The 26,149-nt window shown below is 41.7% G+C and overlaps 1 long non-coding RNA gene across 4 annotated transcripts in view; it reads right to left on the reverse strand.

Annotated features, from left to right (window-relative positions):
• LOC134415567 (uncharacterized) overlaps positions 1-26,149 on the reverse strand; it is a 56,243-nt gene that overhangs the window by 25,713 nt on the left and 4,381 nt on the right. For 2 of the 4 annotated variants that reach the window (XR_010027083.1, XR_010027085.1), the window contains exons 3-4: positions 23,359-23,472; positions 3,915-4,166 (exon numbers count right to left, since the gene is read on the reverse strand). This is a non-coding gene — a long non-coding RNA (uncharacterized LOC134415567). Of the gene's footprint in view, positions 1-3,914; positions 4,167-21,741; positions 21,888-23,358; positions 23,473-24,486; positions 24,514-25,279; positions 25,573-26,149 lie in introns of those variants that run through there. The other 2 variants (XR_010027084.1, XR_010027082.1) reach the window with 2 other exon arrangements.

Raw genomic sequence — 26,149 nt, forward strand, 5'->3', positions numbered from 1 at the left:
TCCATTCAGTGCATTGGGAAGCAAAAAGAAACAGCGTGCTGCCTCAGAAAGTTAGCAGCCTAAAGTGTTGTTAGAAACTCTATTTGGAAAGATTTCTGGGATTTCAAGAAATACGCTTAAAAAGAAATCACTGTGGTACTGCTCTTTCTCATAAACACATGAATTGATTGGAGAAAAAAAAGCAGCATTCATCTCTGGGAAGTAAGGCTTGGGAGGATGAAGTGGAATGGATACCTCTCAGTGGACATCTTGTAGGCTCACATTTCACAACCCTGTCTGTTCCCATCAGTTCCAGTTGCTAGATTAGTTCCTATTAAGTGTTCCATTTAACTCCCTATTAAGTGTTCCATTTAACTGCCTCCCCTGTACCTTTTATGCCACACTGCTCCTCAGAGGACAACTTGATCTGAAACAAATACAACTTGCAAACAAGTCTGTGTTTTGACATAGCCACATAAAAGGATTTTTGCATGTTAAAACTAGAAGACTAGTGGTTAAAGCCTCAAAAATTAGTACCATCCATAGGATAAACACACAAAGATGTTTAAAAAGTTCATCTGGGGAATTAATATGACAGTGTTTTGGAAATAGGAAAAGCTATAGATGTGAAATAACATATATGGAAATACTTATTATTTCCTTAAATTAAAGTATAAGTGGCTTTTTTATTTGGTGAAATACATTGCACCAATTAAATAAGGGCACGAAGTTGCACAGTCCCTGGCTCTGTGCACTACAATCTTCACTACTAGAAGCATCTAACTAAGTGTTCAGGTCCCTGCCTATTCCAGAGCCCTTCCTTAAAGGCAGGTGTATATAGGGATACTTAAGCACAGGTTAGGTCCTTTTCTCAACTGCCATCCAGTTTTTTAAACTTAAAATACCTGTTCATTTTGTGCACAAGTAATTAGCCGTCATCACCTCTTGTGACCTAATGAAAAGACAGGATTCAATTTGGTTGAGGCCAAAGCTGCTGAGGGCAACCAGGTTGGCACATTCTAGTAGGGAAGAAACCATCCTGCTCTCAGCATTTCCCTGGAAGCCTTTCACCTGCAAATCCCAGGTGTAAGTGACGTCAGCCTTGGCAGCAGTGAGCACTTGTTGCCCTCCTGGACTGCAGCCCAGCAGGGAAATTGAGTCGGTGGTCTCAGCTCAGGTGATTGTGAGTGGCAAAAATCCCCAGCATAAGTGATACCCTTGCTGGCAGAGGTCACATCAGAAGAGCTAAGACAAAATTAAGCAGGAGAACACACAGGCCAGCACAGGACCCCACTCTCCTCTAGACAGGAGGGAGAGGAGTAAAGGGAAAAGTTTCTGTACAAGTCATACAAACAAGCAAAGCATGGTAGGAATGAGTGGCAGTGTTCAGGCTGTATTTTTTAGATGCACAATGTCCAGAGAAAACTTGGGACACTTCTCTAGACAAAACTAAATTTTGCACAAGGAGAGAAACAGAACACAGCACACTATATGATCATTCTGGAAATATTAAGTATTCTCTAACAAATTCTGAGGTACAGATGCAAAAGAAAAAACTGGTCCTGTGTTCCTGTGGGACAGATAGGGAGCTAGTGACTTAATAACTTGTCCCTACATCATCTAGAAAATCTTCATCACAAATTAAAGCAAAAGTTCAGGACTACAAACTGTCAACCCACTGAAGTCTTATCAGCAAATGCATAAGTACTGCAAGGGCTAACTCACAGTCATTTTTTCTTTAATTCACCAGATGGCAAAGATATGGAAGGAAGAAGCAGCAGAAGATTTCCTTTCCCCATCTCTGAGGGAGAAAGGAAACTGGTTTCATTTATCAGAAAGATACAAAATGATTATGGCTGATTATGCAGGGACACACAAAAATGAAAAGCACCAGCTATTAGATAATCCTCCAGCTCCTCTCCTCTAGCTGAAGCATGTGTTCCCACATCGTCTCACGCACATTCCCAGCCACCAATAACTAATTACTGTCAGACCTGCCTCCTTTCCCTAAAAATGACAGATGGTGGTGGTCTAGCACAGGTCTGCCCGGATTCATCCCCCTGCTGTCCCAGCCTCTGCCTGGCTGCCCCTGCAGGAGCCTGGCCAGCGTGGTGAGTTAAGCCTAAGATTCTCAGGATTCCCCACAACATAACAGCAATGCTTTGGAGAGTTTCTGCAGCTTGTTATGGGGGATGCCGTGCATGGTTACCAGAGGGTATATTTTCATTTAGTCTGAATGCTTGGCACCCTCGGACAGTAAACAGAAGCCTAGGTAGAAATAGATGGAATTATTTACTTACACTTCCAGTGATGAAAATGATTAGTCAATTAACTTTACTAATATACAGTATCTTGTGAGAAGATAAGGTGTCAACAGGCAAAACTAGCTTCCAGGTCATGTCAAAAAGAACAAGCCCTCTGATATTTACATTGATTTATGGCGAAGTATGACAAGTATGAAAATTATGAGAGTTGCCTTTTATGTTTACATTTGTGCATTTTTCTTTGGCTATTTCTGATGATAAGCAGATTAGTGCAGCTACTTATAATTTGATATCACTGGCAGGAAAGCATTCAGCCTGGACAGATATCCTGCAGCCCCAAGTTCCTGTACTACAAGAGGCTGAGGGCACCATGTTGGTAAATACCTTCAAGGGGAAAATGACAGCTAAAATTTGCCACAATGACATTACAGGGATGTAATGAGAAAAAAAAAGTCCAGATGAAAAAAGTTTATAACATGAGATCGATTCAATTAGTTATTCAGTTCATTTAAGTAGTCCAGCTGGACAATTATAGATGGCTACCAATTCCATTACATAACCATGAAGCAATGTGTCCATCAGCTTCTATTTGTGCTACTATATCCACCTGAGCTGTCTAAATCTCTTTTCAGCTCATTTGCACATGTGAGGTACTGGGCTATGGTCCTGCATGTGTTACACACACACACACACAACATAATTTCTTGGTGTCTCAAACTGTGGAGGTGCATCAAGCTGCCTCCAACTGATTGGCCAGCTCAGGAAGTGAACATGGATAGCCTTGACCAAAGGTTTACATTGATTCTGTGCAAATGCAACTTCACCTTCTCACTGTGCACTTCCACCATCCTTAGTCTAATCTGCTTCTGTAATTCTACCAAAAGAAATAGAGCCCTAGAAATTGCAATCAAGCAACAGGGCTCCCTCACACACATCTATCTGAGTGAAAATGTTTAAGGAACTTATTTTACAGATGTTCCTTGGATCACAACTGTCCCAAATTCTCAGTTTGGCAAAAGTCATCTGAAGAGTTCTGCCACTGGAACTCTGTGAACTCTCCATGACTTTGATTTCAGTGGGCTGTTCTGGTGAAGAGTAAATCCAAGTACTCTAGAGATCCTCCTTTAGAGATTTCCTTTGAACATTCACATTCCATCTTTGGTGACTCAAAACAATTTGGACTCTCTAGAACATCAAAAATCCTTTCAGAAACGAAGGTTAGTCACTCCAGCTGATGGCAACACACAGTCAGAACATGACAAGCAACATGCCTATGCTTGTCCACATGACCATAAACCCAAACCCCACCTGCATGTTTCTGGCCAGTTCTGTGCATCCAGACATCTTTTTTTGCTGTAGCACCAACAACTCTAGCCTAGAATCAGCAGCAAGCTGATTCTACTTGGACATGATTTTACCCTGAACTTCTCTCACATGTCTATTAAAAAGTGAGAAGAAGTTTCAAAGCACAGTCTACCTTAGCACAGACAGAGCTGCCATCTGCAATTTAATTATTTCCATTGGAAGCTACTTACAAAGCTATCTACCCCCTGGCATCCCCAGATATCAGCTGTGAAGAAAACAACACATCTCAACACTCCCAAAGTTTGAATTCAGATCTAAACTTTGAGCAGGTTCACAAACACAAAGATCATGCAGAAAAACACTCACCTGAGTGAATTCTGAATATTAGCCAAGCACAGTCCCAATTTCTTCAGGGTACAGGAGTATTTCTACAGCAGCTTTCAGATGAGTGAAGGGGAAGAGGCAAGGCTACACCATTGGTATTTTCCTTCTCTTACAGCTGCCACATGTTCTATCCAGTGACATCCTCTCTGCCAACAACTTCACAGAGGTATGGCACAACAGTTGGGCCCTTTTAGGCTGCTGAAATGTCTGAGGTTCTGGGAGAAAACTTGGAAACTACAAGGGGAAAAAAAAAATATTTTTTTCACCTTTACTTTTTTTTTTTCTGTGAATGTCTGCCAAAAGAAATTGGAAAGATTTGAAAAAAAAATTTGAAGGAAACATTTTCCACATAGAAAAAGCAATTTCTCTTGGAAGAAACAGTAAGAGAACCTCTAGTGTCTTTTTCTTTAAGGATGTAGCTCCTGAACTTTAAGCAATCAATAATCTATCTCTAAAATTAAGCCTTCCACATGATATTATTCCACTGAAAAACTTGCAGCTTTGAGTTATTAAAATTGTTCTATTCCTTAGGACAAATGGCTTAGTCTCATGTAGTGTTAGCAATACAAAATATCTCCACATACAAGTTCATGAAATAAAGTTGAGTATTAGCTATTAGATCAATTTTCATTATTTAAACCCGAAGAGCACATATACAAACACAAAGTCCTTAGGAAGGAGTGATGTAGTTAGACAAGCACATAAAGGAGATTGCTATTCTTGCAAAACTTTAATCTCTTGTATTCTTAAACCAGCCAGGATAAAGCACTTGTATTTCCACTATTTCCAGTAGAAACATACACTTGTTCTTTTAACTAAACTTAATTTGTTCTTTTAACTAAACTTTATTTGTTCTTTTAACTAAACAGTATTACTGACATTCTCAAAATTAGGAAAATTTTCTTTTAGTAACAAGTAGGTAGCCCACCTACTTGTGGTATTTCAACCTTCAGTTATTAAAAAATAAATAGCTTCAAGAAAACCTGAAAAACCTTGTGGAGGAATGTTTCTTCCTGGGGCTTCAAAACTTACGGAAACTTTGCACCTCTAACTCTAACTAGAAGCCAGAAGAAATTGCCCAGGGCATCAGAAATACATTTAATAATCTGCTGAACAAATAAGCTGTTTTGACCTCTTCGTTCAACCATGGGTATAAGAGGGAGATAATGTCCTATTTTATTAAGCAGAGACTATCTGAGAAGTTGAAATGAAAGAGGACTCAAAGATTCCTGCTCTGTAAGAAAAGCAATCATTGCCTGGATAATAGAACTTAGAAATCTCCCTCCTTTTATTGATAGAAAGGAAGAAAACAAGAACTTAAGTGACTGATTCCAAGAAGCACTAGGCCTTATCTGTTGTCAGGAATATCTACACAAATCACTTGGTGGCAGGTCACTGTGTTCTGCCAAATTGCAAGTAACAGAAATAATGTAAAATAAAAAAGTGAGCTCATCATATGAAGTCACTTACCCTACTGGGTCCTAAGAGCAGTAACTTGGAATAGGAATAAGGGCTGGGGTAGTACCCATCCTTGGGTATAGTCACAGTCTTGTTAAACACCCAGTTCTCATCAGCTCTATGGATAAGTCACACACAATTAGTCAAGGGGTAAAGAACCCAGCACCAATATGAACAAAACCCAAACAATATTAATTTTGTCGCATATTGTGGTAGAGATCAGATTGATAGTTATTCATTTTAAAAGCCAAAGTATGACATGTAGTCTTATGTTTTACAGAGCCAGCTCAGCAAAATATCTTATCTTTAAACACGGGCTTCAACCCCAAGAAACAGTTTGCTCTTTGAAAGCCTGGCACAATTAGTGCCAGAAATGAGAGCGTTTCAGAAGCGTGAGATGCATACTACTATAAAAGTGTAACTTTGCAGGACAGCAACAGGCTCCTCTCCTCTTACACAGGGCAGCTGCTCCAGAAATACTCCCTTGTTTACTGCGGGCAGCGCGCACACAGAGCGCACGCCTCCGCTCCTGCGCCGCGTGTAACGAGGGGGTGCGTGCCTGCCCAATCCTCCTGTCAGCAGATCTTCTCGGCTTTCACTTCTTCTTTGCTACTTTGCAAACTCTCAGCTATTTTTTCCTGAGCCGTAACACGGGGGCTCTTAGAGATTATTGCCATTCTCCCCCTGCCTGTCATACACCTTGTTTCCAAGTATGGTCACTATGAGGGGACTGTCGCTTGGAGCCTTTGTGGAAAATTAATGGCAGACAGGAAAGGGCAAAAAAGACAGGACAGATGGCTCTGTCACCACCACCAGCCTGATGCCATGAGGGTTCTTCAGTGCCTTTGCAAATGCCACTCTGTTCTACAGACTTACTCTGAAGTTGATCCAATTGCACGCTTGGCAGCTGTCTTTCTTCTTTTTTATAAGATTTTTCCTTGTCCTTTGACTTCCCAGGCTCATCCACGTGGTAAATTTGAAAGGTCAGTTTTTAAATTAGTGACTGGGTGCTGATGGTCTGAAATACTGTTTAGCTATTAACCTATTGGCATCTTGCTAGAAGTAGTGTTGAATAGTGTTGTTAATAGGGCTTGTTTACTTGTTGGTTAAAATTCAAATTGGGTCAGCTGAGACTTGAAGATGCAGTGAGTAATCTTCTAATTCAAGTAAGCAAATGGAGTGATGTCACCTCACTTTATTCTTTAAATGGCATTCTGTCTAGTTTCACTTTCACAGTGAAACACACACCCATAGTATATTGGGTGCACACTGGAAGCACAAAGAGATGCCTCTCCTTATGTGAGCGGTGCCAGACAAATCGTGGTTTGGTTTATGCACATACTTGAGGGAAGACATGCTTAGGATTTTATGTGTTTAAAACACAATGAACAGGGTGAATAAATTGTGATGTGATGCCAGGACATACAGTCAGAGTCTCCAGAGAGAAAGCTAGTCCCTCTGGAGGACTGGGGTTAAAATCTCTAGTTATGTAGTTTCAACCTATATAATTGTATTTATAGGAAAAGTTCTACACTGGATACATCCCAACTCGGTTTGGTCTTCGACAAGAACAATTCATGCATTTGCAAAGCCTGGTATGTTTGTACAATTTTGTTGCCCTTTCCTTGTTAATTTGGGGAAAACATTTCCAGGTTTGGTCAAAATTTAAAGAAAGGGAGAGCTAGCCTGATATGACCAGAAGAGCAAATGCTATGGTGTGATTCAAGGTGGAACCTTTTGTCTAAGTGTGAAAATGGGTAATAGCCCCAAATTTACAGACAGTATTTAACTGTGGTCACTTGATGTGGGGGAATACCTGAGATCTTGAATATTGTGGGAACATTAAGAGGAATTTTGAGGCAGGAGCAAACAAACCATCTCTCACAAGGGATTCTTGCCATTCCTGTATCTCTGAAGGTACAGGGGTTTTCCCCAATACCAGGTATAGCTCAGGCTTGATGCCAGCTTTTCCCCTGGGGGTTTTGTTGTGCACACCAACACTACTGAGTTCTGGAAAGTTCTTTGCTGGAAACCTAGTGACAGATTGCTTCCAGGAAGTCAGCTGACACCCACCTACTGCAGTGGAAAGAGCTTTCTCTATTACTGTGAGTCTGGAGGGAGGTGGATTGCCGTCATACCGCTATATCATGTGTAGCCAATAACGTCATTCCTTATGAAAAAACCTGCTAGTTCACATGCTCAAATTTTGCTTGCCTAATCAAACTCATCTTCAGACTGATTCAATGAAAGGTTACAATGTTGAAGTTTTAATATAAAATGAAGATCCAATCTGGGCAAAATATTACTCATTCTGTAGCAACTGGTTACAACTATGCCTTAATATGAAGTATTAACAAGAATCTACATTATCTGCCTTGAAAATGGACCTGAAATAACTGAGCTTGCTATGTTGTAGTAGAAGCTGCCAGTGCAAAGATTTATTACTTGAATGCACATACCAAAGACCACTTTGTGATAGTCTGCAACAGGGGTAAACCCTGTTTTTATGAAAACAGAAGCTGAGCAAGGTATGTAGCAGCAGGATTTCAGGACTGTTAAGGATAAAGCAGTCTTCCTATCATAAGGATGTCATTGATTACTTTTCTAGAATCACCTGAATCATTCAATATTCCTCCTGATTTTTTGAGCAAGAAGAAGACGTAGCTGAGTTACACTGTTTTCAGCAGACCTTATGTCTTTGTGTTCAGACAGATTAGGATGAGAGCGAATTTTGTTATTTGCATTTTATGGGGCAAGACAATGCCACTTATGAAGTTAAACAGGGAAAGGTGCAAGTCATTGTAAGCCAACGTGTCTGTTTAACAAAAATGGTCCTGTCTCATCTGGGCTTCGCTGATATGTCAGTGCTCAATGCTATGAACAGTAAACATGCTGCTCAGATGCAAAGCATGCTGTAGATGTCACTACTGAATCTGTTGCAACCAACACAGTGTCCCATAGTCATTCATTTCCAGGCCTGGAAACACCTGTTGGTGTGTTCTGCGTCTTGACTTAACTTTAGGCAGAGTCTAAAAGCAAAAAATGATTGCTGAGAAGGGCATAAAAACCAATATTCACACTTGGTAGTGGATGTGCTGAATATGGGAGGTGCCTTGATGCAGTCCTTCATGAAAGTACTTTAAACTGTGAGTGTAGGTGCAATTTCACATCTTACATTGATGAAACAGTCAGCTTCCACACTCCCTAAATTCACTGAGGGTCATCATCTTTGTCTTTTTCAGGGTGTAATAGTAAATCTACCTTCCTTTCCTGGTATCTCTGTTCCTCTTCCTTCTCATTTTTCTTGACACTTTCCCCAACACATTACCCCTACTTCCTTCTTTGACTACTTAAGTATTCTGTCCCTCCTTTGTCCAGCTGTATGACTTGGCTCTCTCAGCCCTGGCCTAGATTTGGCATTTCTACTTGTTGTCCTTGCAGAATATAAATAATAAAGTGCTGTCAATAAAAGACAAGCATGGGACTCTGTTTTTGTACATGGAGGCTTTTGTTCATGTTTCCACCTGCTAGATATCACTTAGACATATCAAAATGCATCAGATAATTTCCTACTATTACATTTCCTTGTCAACAAATGCTATAATCCCCGCAGGAAAGTTATGTCATGATGAATGGGAGGGAAGAGTTCTCTGTAATCTTCATGGGAGGACAGACACTGTGCCATTCCTTAGCTTGTCTTTCATGTCTCAGAGGCATGACCTTCTTGGCAGTGTTTAATTCTTATTTTGTATTCCCTTTTTATATGGCAATAATTATATGTCACCACCATGAGATCTCATGAGATGGCTGCAGAAGGAGTTTAGGAATATCAGGTTCTTAGGCAATCCACAAAGCCTAACATGAGGTTACATTTTCCAGGCTGCAAGCCTGAGTCAGGTGCTTGGTGGAGGGAAACCAAATAGCATCTGCCAACTTAGAGAGCACTTTTGAAAAACAAAGGTGCTGTTAGAGTAAGCCCAGAGTTATTTGCACAAAATTGGACTGCAGTTCCTTCTCTTGGCAGCAAGCCTTGGTGCTGTGAAGAGCCTACAGGAGCCTTAATGAAAGAGCGAGGCAAATAAAATGTACTTGTAATTTTAAAAACTTCATTTAACAGAGAGATGAGGGAGGAATATTTTTCCAGAAAGACAGCCTCTTTCTGACAGAAATCTCAAATCTAAAGACGAAATTTGAATTTTGGTGGCAATTCCTCAGTGGCAATGTGCGCGTGATAAGCTCAGGATCAAGACTGTCCACTTTAGGAAAAGACAAATCCATCGTGAAGAGGGAGATGGAGACCCTCTACTTAAACAGGTTCAGCTGGGAATAAAGTATGTGCTCCCTGGACTGCAGGATAGAAAGGGGAGTGCTGCCTGGTGATATAGCCAAAGTGGACCAAGAAGAGCTTCAGAAAAAGATGAAGGTAGACACAGTGCCTCTTCCCCTCAGCCATGTCTCCTGCTTTCTCCTATTTCCTACTCCACTCAACATTCTGGAGGAGCAATGCAAGGACTGCGAGTGTTGTGGTCAGAGAAAAGAAAGCAAAGATTAAAGAGTGGATTAAGTCTCTCCATGTTCACTATGCCAAAATTTAAAGGTAACACTAATGAGCTACTGCTACAGATTGATTGGAGAGAGAATGAGATTGCACCCTCTCTCTTTTCTGCTAACAAAAAAATCTGTATTGATAAGCAGAAACCAAACCCCTGCCTTTCACAGAATGCCATCCTGTGGATCAAAAGTGATGTGGAGACAGGCACAGTCAAGTCACAGTGACAGTGGACCCATTTCTGTGCCTACCTGACAAACTACTGCCTTGCACTCTTTGTAGTCTGGGGATGAAGAAAAGACAAGGGTTGCTCAACGCAGCGCCTTGCCAGTCTTCTCACCAGGTACACTGTGTTGCAGCAAGAAAATAAGGTCATGCACAGTGACTCAGAAGTCATGTTCAGGTAAGCAGATATCAGAGAGGAGGGGGAGAAGAATGAGGCTGCTGCATGGGCCTGGCAGAGCCCTTAGACATGAGGGCTATATGAACAGGACATGCATATGCCATTAGGAAGAGAGGAAGTTTAGAATAGACAGGATGCCTAGGAGGACAGAAGCAAGGTGCTAGATAACAAGTTATTAAATGTCAGGTGAATGAAAGTGTCTTTTACACCGGGTCAGGTGAGCGCTAGTTAATTCTGCCTGTGGGTAAGGGGTAAGAACTTACAGCTGCTCTTGAAAAGCAGTTCCATGAGGTTGAACAAGATGAATGTATTGCCTGGACATTTAGAACAAGAGACATGGTTTGCATGATGTAATGGTTACAATGCCTTTCTGAGGCACATTTAGGCCTTATGAACAACAAACAGGGAAAACTTCCCAAAGTGCCCCTGTCCATGGTGGGAGGCTGGGAATGTTGGGAATTGTTGATCTTTAAGATCCTTTAGAATCCAAAACATTCAATTCTATGATTCTAAAACCATGGTCTGTTACTGAAATTGCAGGATAGGAAATCAAAATAGTCACACTATTGACTTGAATGACTTCTGTAATAGATGAAAACTTATCAAAAGGTAAAGCTAATGTAAAATGCAGTGTGTGAGTGCAGCCTAAAGAAATATTGAATTATGATAATAATTCACAGCAGATTACAGGTGCTGTACTAAAATTGCTTTTCTTTCCTCCATTTCACCAGCTCCCTTTGTCAGGAATTATGCAGGGAAGGGCTTTTTTCAGGAAAGGGTTCTCTTGATGGCATGTTTGCAGGAGCAAATGTAGAGAATGAGCACATTTTTAAAACATTGACTCCATAAGTATAATATACTGTTCTATCAAACCAATGGAAATAATTTTCCCATATTTCAAAGTGGCCCTGGGAGTTCAGAGTACCACTTGGCCACCATCAACTTTTATTATTTGATCTGACTCTTAAAACACTGGCAGTTGCAATTAGTCAATATATGTGTCCAGAAAGACAAGCATCAATAATGTCAGCCAAAAGAGATATGTGAGTAGCTTCTGTATATAGATGACATTTGTTACTACTGTGGAGACTGAGATGAATTGCTGTGTGTGAGCAGGATCTTCATGCCTGCATGAGAGCACCTTAATGACAGTTTGGCCATCTACACTGGCAGACATTTTTAAACATTTCAGGGAGCCACAATCAGTGTACTGCTTAATTCATTGAGCAGATTCAGTCAACATTAAATTCTTGCTATAGGAGAGACAAAAGAAAGAGGAAACAACTCAGGGGCATCAGGAAACAGCACCTGGGCTAACAATGTTCAGGCCAACTGGTAATAGCAAGTAGGAAAAGTGAGACCCAAAAGCAACAAGAATGGATTTTTTAAAATTGTGCAAAGTCCTCCTACTCAATTAAACCCTCTATGTTTGAAATTTAGCATCTCAAAACAAATACTTAATGTGGAGGCTATAGTATTTAAGGAAGAATTAATCTTAGTTGGGGAACAAGGATAATGTAGACCCATTGCTAAGTGGAGGGGAGACCCCAGTAACAAGGATGCTGAATAACAATTACTGATGCTTTCTGTGCCTCAGTCTTCCCTGGCAAGACCAACCCCCGGGCAACTCTGATTCAGGAAACCAGAGTAAAGGAATGTTAGAAGGAAGACTTTCCCGTGGTCAAGAAGGATTGGTTTGGAGAACACCTGGGCAAACTTTATTTCCACAAGTCCATGGGACCTGATGGAATGCATCCCCAAGTGCTGAGAGAGCTGGCAGACTATAGCCAGGCTGTTCATAATCATCTTTGAAGACTCACAGAGTTCAGGAGAGGTGCTTGAGGACAGAAAGAAAGAAGATGTAATCCTAGCCTTCAAAAAGGGCAAGGAGGATGACCCAAGAGCATCGCCTCAATCCCTGTAAAGGTGATGGAGAACCTCATTCTAGAGGACATGTCCATCCATATGGATGACAGTAAGATGAACAAGAGTAGTCAGCATTGGTTCACTAAAGGTAAATCCCTCTTGATCCATCCGATTGCCTGCTGTGATGTGGCAGCCACCTGCATGGACAAGGGGAGAGCAGTGGACACTGTGTACCTCAAGTTTAGAAAGGCTTTTGACACTGTCACAACATTCTCCTAGGCAAATTTAGGAAGTGTGGCCTGGATGAGTGGACAGTGAGGAGGACTGAGAGCTAGCTGAACAGCAGATCCCTGTGATCAGTGACACAGGGTCTGGTGGGAAGGCTGTCACTGGTGGTGCCCCCAAGGATCAATACTGGGCTGCCCAGTATTGTTTAACTAATCCACCCACTGCTTGGATGAAGGGGATATGCCTCCTCAGCAAGTTCTCTGAAGACACAATCCTGGAATGGCCAATATTCCAAAGTGCTGGGCAGCCCTTTAGCAGGACCTCAGCAGGCTGGAGAGATGGGCAGAGAGAAACTGTCTGAAACTCAACAAATACAAATGCAGGGTCCTGCACTTGGGGAAAAAATATCCCATGCTCCAGTACAGACTGGGGGCTGACCTGCTGAAAGCAGCTCTGAGGAGAAGGACCTGGGGATCCCAGTGGACAACAAGCTGTTCATGAGCCAGCAGTGTGTCTTTGTGGCCGAGAAGGCCAATGGCATCCTGGGCTGCATTATAAAGAGCATTCTGAGCAGGTCAAGGGAGATGAACCTGCCCCTCTACTCAGCCCTGGTGACGGCACATCTGGAGTGCTGTGTGCAGTTCTGGACTCCTTAGTAGGAGAGAGACATGGAGTTCCTGGGGCTGGTCCAGCAAAGAGCTACAAAAGGGAAAAGAACATCTCTCTTATGAGGGAAGGTTGAGAGAGTTGGGCCTGAGTCTCAAGAAGAGGTGACAGACGGGACATCATCAATGTCTATCAGTATCTGAAAGGGGTGCCAAGAGGATGGAGCCAGGCTCTGCTGGGTGGTGCCAAGCAACAGGACAGGAGGCAATGGACAGAAACTGATGCACAGGAAGTTCCATGTGAATGTGAGGAAGAACTTCTTTAGTGCGGGTGACTGCATGGTATCAGTTGCTCAGAGAGGTTATGGAGTCTTTCTCATTGGACATATTCAAGCATCACCTGGACACAATCCTGTTCCGTGTGCTCTAGGATGACTCCGCTTGAGTAAGGAGGTTGGACGGTATGGTTACTGTGGTCCCTTCCAACCATACCCATTTGTAACACTGTTTGAAACTCTATATTCTATTCTATTTAAACATTTTATATGACTTGGCTGAAACATACAGACCAAAATGCTTATATCTTGAAATGTAACATCTCACCTGGGAGGATGTAATTATAATCAGAAACCAACTCTGTCAGTCCTCTAACCCTGCTCTACTTGGTCACAGTCCCTTTGCTAACTGGACAAGTTGTTTCTTCTTTGCCTGGAATTTTCTTGATCTTCTCTTCTGAGTGACAGCTGTTGGCACTCTGCAAGCATGGGAATTTGCTGGCATATTGTGGGTCAGGCAGAGAACATGATGGAGAGGAGCAGAAAAGCCAGGTGAGACCCTGCTGAGTGAAGAGCATTGTAAAGAGAGAGAAGAGGAAGGAGGTTTTTCCGCCTGACCTGAAGGTCTAATGTTTTATTTTCTGTACAAATAGCAACCAGCCCATGAGCCATTTTCTGTCTGGACCATATTGACGAACCTCACTGCAGTGGCAAGGTGTTAAAACACCCACACATGCGCTGACATTCAGCAATAAGTAAATTCAGGTGCCAGCAGTCACAGCCATCTTCTCCATGGTGTTAAGTAGAAGGCAGGAATATCCCAGATAATCAAAAAGCCTAAATTACTACCTTGGAGTTATGGCTAGTGCTTTTGTCCCCATATCCTTCCATCTGGCTCTGCCCTGACTTACTTAGCATGAGAACCACACTGGGTGCAGACCTGGAGTCAGCTGCACCTCACTGTGCCCTGAACCCAAGATAGGGCCGGGAACACTGTCCTGAAGTGTCTGACATGGATCTGCCTCGGCACCCTCCCATCAAAAGGGTAGCACATGCTGTCACACCTGAGCTGGCACCTGGAGTTTCTCTGCCCCTGCAATGTCACTTGTACCCACAAAGAGTAAGCAGCCCATGAGTAACAGATGCACTTCCAGTGGACTCAAAGCTTTTGTTAGACCAGAATAATTTAAAATACCAGACTGTTAATAACAACAAACATTTGCAGAAGCACATTTTGTTACTGTTCTATTGTTTAGTAAGTGTATTTCTTAGTAATTTCAAGTATCCTGCTTTGTGCTGTAACTGAAAGTCTCTTGGAAATTTCTGCTTAAGCAATGTATTGAGGAGAGGAGAGGAGAGGAGAGGAGAGGAGAGGAGAGGAGAGGAGAGGAGAGGAGAGGAGAGGAGAGGAGAGGAGAGGAGAGGAGAGGAGAGGAGAGGAGAGGAGAGGAGAGGAGAGGAGAGGAGAGGAGAGGAGAGGAGAGGAGAGGAGAGGAGAGGAGAGGAGAGGAGAGGAGAGGAGAGGAGAGGAGAGGAGAGGAGAGGAGAGGAGAGGAGAGGAGAGGAGAGGAGAGGATGTATTAAATTGAGCTATTCAAAGATTTAAAAGGCTGACTTGTTTGGTTGGTTGTGCAATGCAAGGACAGAAGGGCCCTATTACATGACAGAAGGGATCAGTTTGCAGGATATCACCATCAGACTCCTTGGTTCAGTGCTGTTATTGAGCAACACAGATGTCAAGCGTGATGAAGGACGGCTACCGTGCCTATATGAAAATGCATGTTCAATTCTTAAGCTCTCTACAGTTATTCAGACATCAACCACCACCACAGCCTGCTCACCCAGCCTAATATTCCCTGGCTGATTTCTTAGGTATACCTCAACATGTAGAAAAGGCTCAGGAAGGGATCTCAAGGACAGCCAGCAGTCTTCATTAATGGGTTCAAGGAGGGTATCTCAGGTTCTAGGGAAATGCAATAAAGCCCAGAGAACTGTATGATCTTGACAGACAGGCTGCCATGACCAATGCCATTGGCCAAGCAGATGAAGGTAGGCGTGATAACAGCAGAAACAAGTGTAATGGCTATAAGAGTATTGCATTCAAGAAAGTCATCCAAATGTGCACAAATGTTTTGACTGACTTGTTTTTGACAAATGGAAAATGCCTCCTTGTTAACCATCTAGTCTGTTTCTGTTTCAATTGGAAATAAACTTTCCCAACAAAAGTATAGCTTTGTGTAAACCAGATGTCCTGGTTTGTTATTCTCAGAAATTTTCCATCATACAACTACATAATGACAGGGTGAGGAGCCAGGCTATGGATTTCTACCATGAAAAAAATAATGGCATAATCTTCTCTTTAGCAATCATTATAGGAAGTATTTGGTCAGAAGGAAGCCAGAAAATCCTGCTAAGTCTTCTCCATGAAGTAGATCAGCTGCTATCTGAATTATAGTAGCCCAAACTGATGAATTGCACATGGCGCTGACATTAAATCTTGGTGTGTCTAGCTCTTTTCTGGTTTTTAAATATGTCTACCCTCTGTTGGAGAGTCAACATGTGTTGTCACAGGTCAGTTGCCTAATTTTAACCACTAGTGGGGCTTGCTTATCCTGGGCCAGAAATAGGAAGCCGAGTGATGGTCATATGTCTGACAAGGAGCCGGGCAGTGGGCCAAAACACATTTGAGCTGGATGGAATTTCTTGCCACTGTGAAAATGCAGTGCTAAATCTTCCTCCCCCACTCGCCTCTTTACACACAAGTGGATCCCTCCAGTACAGTGAACTGTCACCCGAAACTAACAAGGAGGATGTGTCTCCCAGCAATCTGAGCTTAGGTCAAAAGTTCACCACTTGCCAGCCCCCTATGCCAACTTGGACCAAGATTTCTGGAATGGTTAGAAAAATATTTTAATGTAATTCACCTTGCTATGCTATTTCATTAATAACCTCTAAAAATGCAAAGAGTGCAGCCTTAAAATTCCTTGACATCCTCAGCATATGACTAATAATAATGAAACTTTCTTGCTGTCGGCAGAGCCACTCTGTGAACGCTCTGTTTTCCCTGGAGTTTCATGGAGCCTTTAGCAAATGCAGTACATTTGCCATGTCCATTTTTTATAGCATGGTAACCGCTGTTCAGCCAGGCTTGCCTGAGCTGGCTCTTTGTCCACCCCACCACACTGCACTCTCCTTCCTCCCTGCTCTGTGCTATTTTTCTCACAAGAATATTTTTTACAGGCATAATTTGGACGTGCGTGAAATACTCTTTTACATGTTATGTCTTTCTTGTTTTCTCTATGTTAGCTCTGAGTCCAGCCTCTCACTGTCTACCAAAATATGTCATCCATGCAAGGCATGGGGTTGTTACCAGCCTGAGACTGTGTGTGCTGAGTGAAAAGGGCTCAGTCCTCAGACTGGGACAGACCATGTCTGACATGCCATTATATAACATGAAACCACTGTATACAAGACTGTCTTTAAGAGTACATTTTACAGAGATCCCTATCTCTACGTCTTGCTTCAAGCATTTCTTTCTAAAATAGTCTTTGGGGAGTCAGTGGATGAGACTTTGCTCACTGGGGGTAAATCCAGGGCTGCAGGATTGCTTTCCAAGTCATATTTGCAGGCTTCATAAAACAGGATTTCAAGTAGGACCAGGACTTCATAAAACATGGGATGGTATCTAGAATTAAAGTAAATCTAGATTAAATTTTTCTCTTTGCTCCTGATTTTGCCCCAATTGCAAAAGCAGAGCCAAGAGTCAAAACGTTTTTATTCTCAACATCTCCAAACCAGTAATGAAACAGAAATCTCCTCATCATAATTTTTAAAAAAAATTTGTAGTGATGTACAATTATGGCCCATACAGTGTATTCCCTATCAATCCTTGATAGGTCTGTCTCCACTGCATATCCAAATCTAACAGGATCATGTTTCTCAGCTTCCAGTTGACATGTGAGTATTTAAAGATGCCATGCTAGATGACTGGAATAGATCCTTTACCCCACCGAAGCCTCCTTCATACCTAGGAGGTCTGCAAAAATATAGTTCTTCTTTGGATCTGATGGTTTTCCCACCACGAGAAGCAGCTGAGATCTAATCAAGAGTGCTACCATAAACCATGAGAGGTTGTAATCCAAACATATTCTCTCCAACAAGCTTAGCCAGAGGAACAGCTCCCTGAGGGCTGTCCCATGCCATGACCAATTGCCCAGTCACTCTATTTTGCATCCAGAGATCTGTTCATACCACACTCACAGCACACCAAAGGCAAACAGGCAGGTTCAGAAAAGTAGAGTAAGGAGAAGTGACTAAAGACTATTTTTATATCTGCATGACCTTCTACCACATTAACTATAAATTATCCCTTTCCCAATGAATCCCATTTCTTTCCTAACCTTGTTCCCCTGTGCCTGTCTCAATTAACAGCTCATTTTTAGATTAAGTTGTGCCATATGCACTGAGAGTTTATTTACAAAAACTTTACACACTAGCAGATGTAATCTTCTAGCACAGGTGAGACTGATCAGTGGAAGAGTATTCCAGAGGTGAAATGAGTGTGGAATATTTTTTCCTCAATATTTCCATATTTGCTCAGTATTTTCCTATTTGTTCAAAAATTTGGCCAAGGAAAACAACTGAAACATTCCAACCTTCTCTAAAGGTAAGCAAAAACTAAAGAAAAAGAAACAAAAATTTCTCCTGACAGATTATTGACATTTTATAATCCAGAATATTCATGAACAGATGTAAATATTTCTAGCCCCAGTTGCCTTGGATTTTGTAATAACAAAAAATTAGATTTTGGGAGTGAATTTTTCATGGCATAGACATCTAATTTAATTTGTAGAAAACAGACAGAGACTAGGTTTCCTCCAAAGTATGTGCCACTGTTACACTTCCACCAGACATTGCCACATGAACACGAGCAGTGCTTTAGGGTTTTTCCACTCAGGTTTTGGCCAAGGTCTCCAATCATCCAGTTGTATGTAGTGCAGGAGCAGCTGCAGTCTAGGGGGATTGGAAGTGTTCCCTTGCAGAGGCCTTCTAGGAACATCTACTTTCCATGACCTCTAGGAGAGAAAGAAAGATCTGCTTTTGGAATCTTCTGGTTTCAGAAAAGTGTCAGCTGCTGGCCTGGCCACATTCTTTGTGTTGAGGCAGTTCTTCAACTGAATGTTAAGTTTCCCAATTTTTTAAGAAAAGCACCCATTTCCCAGTTTTTAGTGAAAAATTTCATAGTTCCTGAAAATCTTCATCTTCAGACTTTCATTATGATCGTCAGAGAAGGAAAAATAATATTTGTGTGTATATCTATTTGTCTATCTATTATATTTCCATACATATATGTGTGTGCATGTATATTTGCATACATGAAAATGCATGCACTTTTTAACCACTTTTACTGCCTCCTTCACAACCAACTTTCCCTCTGTGACAGCATGTCAGAATATGTTTATCTAGCATATGTTACATCCCACATGACTGATGCACCAGTGGTGTGCCACTCTGAGCAGTCACAAGCCCCATTCACCCAGAAAAGCCAAATGTACATGCATTGTATGCAAGCTGATCAGTGGAAAGTAGTCAATACATGTAAAACAGTTAGCAAAACAGTTTTTTAACAGATCTGTGCATATAACAAGTGCTTCTTTAGGCTCATTCTTACGGCACTTGTTGTCCCACAGTGCCAACTCTCAATGAGCATGCTTCTGGAAACTTCTGAAAACCAAGCCTATTCCTGCACTCATTTTCTACTCCATTCTCTGCCTATAGCAAAGCATTTCCTTGTTTCCTGCATTGCTGCTCACTGGGGTCAGGGAGTCTGTGAAGCTGGAAACCTCAGTGCACATGGGAGCAGGCTGTTAGAAGCATTTTTCACACATCAACAAGACCTGCCCTGTGTAGTTTTACATAGCATGGTGTGAAAAAAGGTTGTAACAGCCAGCTGGCCATCCACACCAGGAATGCTGCTTATGCAGGGCTGAGATGAGGGTGCAGCTTCCTAGGAAAATGTCCAAATCCAAACTGGGCCTGCAGGAGTGAAGTTCACCTGCTGAAGGCACGCACAGAATGAAGTCTCAACACAGAAACTGAAGGAACCACACTGGGATCACCAGCTGGCTCCAGCAAAAAGGATGGAAAGGAGGACTCTGGCAGAGAAGGAAGACATAAGCTGAAAGTTCTCTCCTTTGACAGGAGGATCATCACCAAAAAGCAACAGCATCAGGGAAATCTGTGTTAAAACTATCAAATACACTAGAGGAAAAAGGGGATCAGTTACAGTGCTTATAGTAATTAACGTGTGATGGGGGTTTTTAAGGGTGTTCCAAAAGTTCCAAATACAGGTAGATTTCCAGTCCCTCTTGAACATGAATTTTAAAAACAAGAGAAAAGTATTAACTTTTAATGTGGGAAATTAGTGTCCCAGGTTTTGATCAAGTGTTTCTACAAAAGACAACAGCAACCTGTAAACATTATGGGTCCCCCAAGGAGACTGGAGGTGAATTTTGTCCGTGAAACTGCTGCAAATTAGCTTTCAGGCTACCCAACGCCCCCAAAAGACAAAATGCTCTTTCCAGTCCTTGATTCAGAATATTCCCAATCATATCCCTTAGATCTGAAGGCTTGGCTCAGCTTCTCTTTCCATGATATCCCTCTCAAATTGTTTCTGCTTAGGTATTTGATAATTTTCAGAAATGTATAAGCTAGTAGGTAGGTAGGTAGGTAGGTAGATAGGTAGGTAGGTAGGTAGGTAGGTAGGTAGGTAGGTAGGTAGGTAGGTAGGTAGGTAGGTAGGTAGGTAGGTAGGTAGGTAGGTAGGTAGGTAGTTATTAAATGGATGAATAATCTTGGTGGGAATAGTGTAGCAGACATGTAAACTACATCTTTTAAAATATTTGAAGCTCTTTGGTGTGAAAAGCACTATATATCTTGGGCATACTTTCACACATACTTTAAATATTTTTTATTCTTTCTTAAAAGCAAAAGTAATGACTCTTTGTTGATAAAGAAGCTTGTAACTGATTTGCATTTTAGGACAAATTGTGAGTACAGAAGGACAGAGTTGAAGAAATAAATGTGTTGGTAGAGACATAATTGCCTTTTTACTAAGTCAGTGAGGATGATAATTTTTTCTGCTTAGCATTTCATATATGTGTGAAATCTATACTTTAGTATGTGTTCTCTGAGATGCAGAAGAAAACACAGTGGTGGTTAAAGCACATAAAATTAGTTGGATAAAAGCATGCAGAGTCAGGATACCCTGAATACCCTTTGGAAAATTCATTTTACCCTTGTGCCAGCTTTCTCTCATCTATGCAAAAGCTGCGAGGCAGCATTACTGATTTAGGAGATTAACACATACAATTCGTGGAGCAGGAGTCGTCTTGCTTTTCTCATGTAAGAGGAGCATACAGTAGGATGCCACAAGGCAGTTGCTTTTAGGACACTGGTGGAAGGATCCCTGAGCAGGGCAAACTGTAGAACACTGAAATGATGGACCCTATTTCTCTGAGGCAACTGACATTTGACACTGTGCCAGGGCAATGCACAAAAGTAACATGAGAGAGAACCAACTTCTGAAGCTCCAGTGAGAAGCAGGACACACACCCCAACTTGGCTGCAAGCAGAAAAGAAGCAGTGTAACATTATTCTGCACATGTAGAATGCAGGGCAAGAGAGAACATAGGAGCAAATAGGCTATATGACATCTTTCCTGACACTGGCCTCAAGCACTTGAAGGCAATTGGAGTGTGGCACCTGGTGTGTTTTGCTGAATGATAAAATTTGTCCTCCACCATGAGAACACACTGGCCTGGGAAAGAGCACAACACCCAACAATGGGTGTGTGGTTTGCCCCAGAGCATGGCAGCAGGCTGTGCTCCATGTGGGAAGAGGCAGGAGGCGATGTCCCATGCGGCAGGAATGCAAGGACTGTGGAGTTTGCTGGGTGCTGGAAGGCGAGAGACTGAACTCTGGTTTGGCACGTGCCGGCTGGAGCCGCACGCTGAAAGACAAGCTCCTGTCCCTGGGACAAGGCACACCACATGTGGGAGAGAAAAGAGCTGTAAGGGGTTCCTGAATGCCCTGATCTTCCTCTGGAGCATGGAGCTGATGGCAGGCTTTCCCCAACAGCTTTTTCTTGAGTGTTTCTGGTTGCCCTGGAAATCACCCTCGGCCATGCTTCAGCAAGTACCTGCCTTCCCCAGGAAGGTGCACAAAGGCTCCTGCAGGCAGCAGCATCCCTGCACAGCAAAACCACTGAAGCCAGGTCCCAGCCTATTCCCAGGCTGGAAATAAAGGAGCAAATCAGGACAAGAGGCACACAGACTGGTAAAATTGTCCCTGTGACCAGCAAGAGACAGTATAACAAAACTTGATGCCTTAATGGTGGACAAGCCAATTTATTTAATACAGCAGTTGTATTATTTCAACAGACAGGGATGCAGAAACAGCTTTGAGCTACCTTCCTGCTGCTCTCTGCATTGGGCCAGCTCTTCAGCTTTCATACTCTCCTTTACAATAAACCGTGCTCCCATCTCACCAGAGAACTGTCTGCATCAATTTCTGAAAAATTTCATTCAAATATTATGCCAAATTCTGAGGCTAAATGAGACTTGTCTATTAATTTCTTGTGAAACAGCAGCTCCAAGTATGTGCCAAACCATGTGCTTGGCTCTTACCAGCTATATACAGAACTTCAACAAAAATTGAAAGATAATTTTTAATGTTTTCCTCAGTTGTGTTATCTTTCAGAAACGAAAATTGCATTATGTTACCTTGCTATAAAAACTGGATCGGCATTTCAAAAACTTGATTTTTTAGAATAGTATCTCCCTGAATTTAACTCAGTAGACAAAAAGTTCTTTAATGCACACAAGCTTTCTTCAGCAGAGGTATGAGAATGGCTTACATTCTCTAAGCTCTTACCTGCTGTGCCAGCTCACTGACTGACTCGTATGTATGTATACACATATATATGTATGTGTAAAACTCTTGGCAATTCAAGGGAGTGCCTCCCTCAGCATGAGAAGAGATTCTTTATTTAAAAGTAGGGCCATCCTCCATGAGGATCCCAGCACACAAGCCCTGATGTGAGCATTATGATTTACCTTTGAGAGTGTGCTTTTGGTGTGGGATTTCATTTCTTTCATGCTTATTCTAATAATTTTATGTGCAAGAAAGGGCATGGGGCACAGACTACGTGTCCTCAATAGAGTCTGAAGCATTGCTATTTATTACAAATAAGTCATCTGCATACTAATATATCTGCATATTAAAAGAGGTAAATTTACACAGATACCAATAGGAAACTAAGTCAGAATTTCCATCTCAGCTACAATATGACTTTGCATACACTGGTTTTCAGTGGACTGGACTGCAATATCTAGATATTATTAAAAGCAAATGACATATCCTTTTGTCCCCTTCTCCCTTACACAGTGTATACTTGTTGTGTCAGTATATTTGTTGTTTCTTATTGTTTTCCTCACTCCTTGTATGTTTTTCAAGCCTCATTTCTGAAGATGGAGCTGGATTTTGCAGCTGTGAGGACTAAGTTCTCTATTAAATATAACCATTAAAAAAATTAAATGCAAGCCCTGTGCAGTTTCATAAAGTCAGGACATTTTCCAGGCCCTGAAATTACCTCTATTTTCACTTAACCCAGGAGCTACATTATCTGGGGCAATTCCAGGCAACAAGAACACAATTCCCTGTAGCATGGCTCCACCTCCAGTATTTTGCTATGAATTTTCTTTTTATTTTGTTTTGCAGTTTTGTTGCTAAAGTATAGTCTGTTACCATTTTCTAGTGGCATTCTCTCAAAGCTTAGCCAAATACACACTGAATAAAACAGAAGTGAAGCAGTGAGCCCCTTCTGTATGATATAATATTGCCCACCCTGAGCAACTAAAGTTTCCACTTGAGGAAGACTTAATCCCAGAAGTAAATGAGAGCCTTTCTTTTCCTCATCCCAGCTTCATATTGCTGGTAGTACACTGAAGTCTGTACAGACATTAAAAGACACATATCTTACCTGTTTGTGCTCTGCTGAAAACCTGATTTTCTTGCTGCTCCTTGCATCGAGCCACTTCCTCTCTCAAGCTGCAGTCTTCCTCTGCCACCTACCTCCCTCTCTCTGAAATATTGTCTAGAAGAGTGGAAAGAAAGATGCTTCTAAAATGAGAGCATTTACAGGAATTAAAGCCTTTATGTAAAACCACTTTCTTTTTCAAAACACAACATGCAAAGCTATGACTGTGCAATCAAAATCACTGAGACTGGACATTGCAGGGGATCTATATCTCACAATTACATCAGGAGTTTAGTGCCTGTATTAAAGGGCTGGTGCTTAAGAAACCTCAAAAGAGTGCAGACACAGCCCTTTTCTGCTTTCACAGGAAGGACTTTTTCAAAAAGTAAAATAAAACATAAATCTCCCCTATTTTATGCATGGAGGCGATTGTTAAGGAAATTTTTCACTAAACTTACCTTCCTTCTCTGAGCAGAGAAAAAATATGTGCTGTAGATATTACATACAAATACCAAAAATATATATCTTGGTGAATGAATCTCAGAAGAAGCCAGATTCATCTTCTGGTGGGTCAGTGCTGAGAGGGGGAAAGAGGTGCACACTGATTCAGCTCAGATCTGAATGTGCCAAAACACCTGCACCAGAAAAGCTTCTGCCTCTGAGGGCAAAGCAGAGTCTGTTCCTGTGCTGACTTGGGAAAATACTTCCATGAACTTTCCTGTCACAAAATCAAGCCCTAAATTCAATGCATTCAGTGTGTTCTCACGCGTGTGAATGTATTCCCTCATGACAGCTCTGGATTTCCCTTCCAGCCCTGCACAATGATCTCTTCATCTGCCGCCATCAGTAGAGGAGAGACAGGTGATGCCTCTGGCCCGTCAGGGCTGGGCAGGACGGGTGAGTGACATGTGCCAGATGCTGCACCCTGGGCTGGGCTGCAGCTCCCCTGGAAATACATCATGGAGCAAAAATCACGGCGTGCATTCCAGCTGCTGCACAGCGTGTCTCTGGAGCAGGCGTGCTGTCACATGCACAAACGCACACCAAACAGGATCCGAGCGTGGGGATAAGGAGCAGCTAACAGTTAGAGAAAAAGGGGGAAAAAAGGAAAAGGGGGAAAAGAAATCATACCTTCAAAGGAAGATCAAAATAAACTCTCTGAAATTGAAACACAGGTTTTTCAGGACAGTGAAAGAGACAATGAAGTCAGTGATATGTGTCCCTGATTTTTACTTTGTGTTTTACTACATCTATAATACTGACTTTTTATCTTTAATGTCAGTTTATTCAGTATCCACAAAAACTGCTAAACAAGAAGCTCTTGAGCCTAAAGTCTTCTGCATTAATACAGATTCAGAGACTGGACCTCAAAAACATCCCTGAGAACACCATGGTAACAGTTGCCAAGCCCTAAAAAACAAAAAGCTTTTAGGGATGTGGAGCACAAAGACTGACAAGATAAGAAAGAGGAACGGCATTATCTATCTTAATTCATTTCAGTCAAATTTGACCGATGTAAACTCACAAGTAGTGCGTTCAGCTATGAGTATGTGCTGAGTCCTACAGGCAGATTAAGGCATTAGAGAGTAAAGTAGAACAGGAATAGGAAGACTAGTGAAACTGAACTTATCATCTCATGGAGGAGGCACTGCCCAATATAAGTGATACACATCGCAAATAGACAAAAAAATACAAGAAACAAATCAACACACAATCTTCAGCATTTAGAAATATGACTACTGCCACATAGGAGTGCAGTATATGAACACTGTATAGGAATATTTGTATTAGTTTGTTTGTGGACTGTACAAGAAGATCATCAGTAAATTGAAAGTTGAAATGAAATCACAGCAATAAATTTAGCAGGTAACATAGTAACAAGAAGGCTGGTGAGTAAAGTGAGAACTGGGACATTTGGCAATACCTGAGCCCGTTGCTGAGCCTCTTGGCATTCTCAAGAGCAAACAGCACATGAATGGAGCTGTTTGAAGAGTTGCACATCTACGACCAGGGAAGACAAGTGATGGAAAATGTCTTAGAAAGGATGACTGTACAAGGCATCATGAGCAGGTGTCAGAGGCTCACATGGGATCCTCGCAGTTTTCAGCCAAGTTACTTGCAATCTCAGTCAGATATGTAAGAGTTTAGAAGAAATTCCAGGAGGTTCCCAATGCGGTCGGCTCCTCACCACCAAGCAGGCCATGTCTTTTATGTACTTGTAGTATCAAAACTGAAAATACAGTGGTCATCACAGTGGGAGAGCACATCAGTGTCATGTCTTAAAATTTGTGTTATGGCAAAAAAACCTAATAGTTATAATCATCAGTTGCAAAGAAGGTATTTCTCAGCAAGACAAACACTAGAAAAATAACAAATTATTACCTCAATATTTTTAGAACAATATTGAAAAATTACATAGGTTGCAAATAAATGGTACAAAAACTATTAGAGGAATTGCAGTAGAAAGTTAAGGAGCTCCATCTATTTTGGCAGGAAAAAACATTATATGGGATAAAATAAATTTCATAAGAGAAAATATTACATACAAAAGGGCTGTTTAGATAAGTGAACTAAGGCATTACATGAACCAACAGCTGGAGGCTGAAGCCAAGCCAACCCAAGCTGGAAGAGAAAAACACTGAAGTCTGCGAAGCAGAGTGGCAAATTGCTGCAGCAAGGGCTGGATTCTCCACCCACCTCATGGCATCTTCTATTTGGAAAAGCATTACTGGAAGCAGTGACAATTTCCCTGAGCTTCTAAAGAAGTATATTATGAACAGCAAGAGTGATATAT

The sequence above is a fragment of the Melospiza melodia genome, chromosome 3, assembly GCF_035770615.1.
Source record: "Melospiza melodia melodia isolate bMelMel2 chromosome 3, bMelMel2.pri, whole genome shotgun sequence".
NCBI classification, from domain to species: domain Eukaryota; kingdom Metazoa; phylum Chordata; class Aves; order Passeriformes; family Passerellidae; genus Melospiza; species Melospiza melodia.